Genomic DNA, 3,865 nt, shown 5'->3' with positions numbered 1-3,865 from the left:
CCTTACCTGCTCCATCCCTTCCCTGTATGTCATATTTCATTAAACTGCAGTCTCATCCATCTATTCAGTAAAGCCCAAAACCTAGGGATCTTCCCATAACCTACCATCTCCCACATCCTCACATGTAGTCAGTCACCAAGTCCTCTCACTTCTACCTCCTAAAGAGTTCTTGAATGTGTCCCTTTTCCCCCATCTCCACAGCTTTATTTCAGAGCCTCATTTTTTAAAAAAGATCTAGGTTAAAGTAACAACCTCTCAACTGGTTTTGTCTCTTTCCTCTTTTTGTTAGATTTATCTCTAAAACGTAAAACTTCTCGCTGTTTTGCTTAAATTTCTTTGATGGCTCTCAGTCACTTCAGGATAAAGCCAAAGTTAAACAAATCTTTAGCAAAGTCATAACAAATTCTTTCAGGATCTGGCTTCTGCCTACCTCTTCATCTTCATTTATTGCTACTTCCTTCCCTCACACTCTATGCATTGAACAAGTTGCAGATCTCTGGAATCCTTCTTGCTTTTTTGTTATCTCCAGAATTTCATAAAAGCTTCTTTTACTAGCTGGAATACATCCCTCTCTTCTTTAATATGAATAACTCTTTATCTCACTTACAACTTAGCTCAGACTGTCACTTTTCCTCCAAAAAGCTTTAGTTGACCCCTCATTTTGAAACAGATGTTCTTTTGCCTGCACCTTTGGTACCCTCTGTTCTATCTATTTATCTGTCTAGCGATCATCCATATTTCTATCTATCTCTTCAACAACACTGAAACCTTCTAGAGTAGAGATTTATCTTACTCATCTTTGTCTCTTCAGAATCTGATGTAATATCTGCCTAGCACATAGTAGGTGATCAATAAGTGTTTTATGAATAAATGCTAACTGAATGAATGCTTTCCCCTTTTCTTCAATCAAATATCCAAATTTCTACATTCCCTTTCACTTATTTCTTCTCTTTCTTATGAGTTACATATTTTTCTGCTTTGGTTTAATGTGTCTTAGAGACTTCTGTCTTGAAGTTTTCCACTGGCAGAAAACTTAGTGAGTGTGTGTGTGTGTGTGTGTGCACATACACATAAATGTATTTCAAGAGGTTTTATGTCGTTAGGAATGAAATAGAATACTCATTAATTAGAACTTATCTACTTTTGGAGTTTTAATTCTGAGCACGGAAGAAATATTTGCTCCTTGTACAAACTTATTTTATTTACTTCAAGAGCTCCTTAAAATATGTATTTCACTCAGTCTATTTTTGAGTAATGCAAAGAGAGTAATTTACTCTTTTCCATATAAGGTAATATACATACAGCATTTGCTCTATCATAATTTATAATTATAGAAAACAAGAGGAATTAAAATAATTTATTCATGTAGAAGAGTTATGTAACTACTAAATGGCAACACAAGGCAATGATACAAAATAACTTACATCACGTCATGGGTCGAAAAAATTCATTAACAATTCAGTGTTTTTTTCAGTATCAAAGTTTCTGTTATTTGCCAACAGGATATGGAGACAATTAAGATCATTAGATCGCAAAATGTTAACGCTGTAAACTGCTTTGGTTTACAAATGGTGAGAATGAGGTTCAGAGAAGTTAATGTCTTAACCAGATCACACAGTTTAGATTTGGGGCTAATAAGAATTAGCATTTCTTTGTTTTCAGACCTGAGAGTATGAATAATAATACTATCTACATTTGTATAGTGCTTTAGAGTTTAAAAAGTACCTTCAGATGCATTATCCTCTTTGATCCTCAAAACCATCTTTGAGGTAAGGCAAATATTATCCCCAGTCTTTAGAGGAGAAAGCAGGTGTTGGTGGGGGCAGAGCTCAAAGAGATTAAATTAGCTCTCAAAGTTGTATATGTAGTAAAGATGTAGAGCTGGGAGTAGGATTCAAGTCTTTGGGCTCTAGATCACACAGTAAAATCACAATAAACTCTATAGGAATCTGAATAAGCAAATTAGTAACAAAACTGAATAGCTTTAAAATTTTATTTTTATCCTCTTTTTGGTAAAATACTCACTAAAGAATTATAAAATGGCAGACTTTAAGGAAGTTGAGTTGATAAATTAAAATATTCTGTGAGTCAATTTTCCGTGTTTCAAAATAACTTTGAACTTTGACTCATGAGTCATTTTAACTATGGTCAATAAGTCCCCTATAATGGTATATATTTGCTTCACATAAACAACAAGGTAAAATTTGTAATGAAAAGGATAAAGGCCATCATTGGATATTTCAACCTGTGGAGGTTTGCTCAAGTCTTGGGCAACTTATTAGGTACATTTTGCTAGTTGTTCTGAGGGCTACAGAATTCAGATAAGACATGGTTGCTGCTCCTTGAGAATTTTACACCCTGGTTGGGTTGTCCAAATCAGTAAGCATAAAACAAGTTCATAAGATGCAAGTACAAAAGTGGTGTAGTTTATAAGTGCTGGAGAAATTTACAGAAAAGATCAGTAAGGCCAGACTAGCAGAAGGATGTCTCATTATACTGAAAGTAGCAGTATAAGACAGTGTTTAAAAGCTTAGACTCTAGCAGTAGGCTGCTTAAATTTAAATCTCAGTTCTACCACTTACTAACTGCGTGACCTTGGACAAGTTACTTAACCTCTCCTGTGCCTCAAAGTCCTCACCTGTAAAACAGGGATAACAACAACAACAAAAAAAAAAAACCCAGGGATAACCTACATCATAGAATTGTTTGGAGTAACAAATGACTTAATTTTTTAATGATGTTCAGAATGATTCCAGACACCTAATGCTATATATATGGATAAGACATAAGATAATGAATAACCTGGATACATAGGTAGGGTGGACTAGAGGGGTAAAGCCTAAAGCTAGGGAGACCAAATGAGAAGCTAATTCATTACTCCAGGCTGAAGTGATGTGGGATGGGGAGGATGTGACAGATATAAAATTCAGAGGAATGATGGGCTTCTTTAGTGATGGACTGGAGGTTATGAAGGGGAGAGAGTCTGAAATTTATTATAGTCATGAATTGATCCTCAGATTAAGCCTTAGGAAGTTAGTTCAATTCTGGGAACTCTGAAGTCATTGAGGGCTTCCTGGATCTGTACTGAAACAGATTTGAAAGATTTTTTTTTTTGGCCCTGAAGAGATTTTCTGGACCAGGGGTAACACAGGATTACGCTAAATAAAGCATACTTAAATCTTCTGAGCCACATTATTGGTCAAGAAATTCTCTCCCTCCAGAGTTCACTAACCACCCTGATCAAGCAATCCACAATTTTTAAAAAAATCAGACATTGAAATTTAAAGCATTGCTTACCAATGAACCACATATTTGGTGAGCTCTTCAGTGGAATGATTCAAGAATGAATTGACTGCTATAAACCTCCTAGAAGAAAACATAGGCAAAACATTCTCTGACATAAATCTTAACAATGTTCTCCTAGGGCAGTCTACCCAGGCAAATAGAAATAAAAGCAAAAATAAACAAATGGGACCTAATTAAACTTACAAACTTTTGCACAGCAAAGGAAACCATAAGCAAAACAAAAGGACAACCTATGGAATGGGAGAAAATATTTGCAAAGATGAGACTGACAAGGGCTTAATTTCAAGACTATATAAACACCTCATACAACTTAATAAGAAAAAACAAACAACCCAATCCAAAAATGGGCAGAAGACCTAAAGAAGCATTTCTCCAATAAAGACATACAAATGGCCAATAGGAACATGAAAAAAATGCTCAATATTGCTAATTATCATAAAAATGCAAATCAAAACTACAATGAGTATCACCTCACACCAGTCAGAATGGCCATCATTCAAAAGTCCACAAACAATAAATGCTGGAGATGGTGTGGAGAAAAGGGAACACTCCTACACTG

Source organism: Vicugna pacos, chromosome X, assembly GCF_048564905.1.
Source record: "Vicugna pacos chromosome X, VicPac4, whole genome shotgun sequence".
Classification (NCBI taxonomy): domain Eukaryota; kingdom Metazoa; phylum Chordata; class Mammalia; order Artiodactyla; family Camelidae; genus Vicugna; species Vicugna pacos.
Note: the sequence above shows the minus strand (reverse complement) of the source record.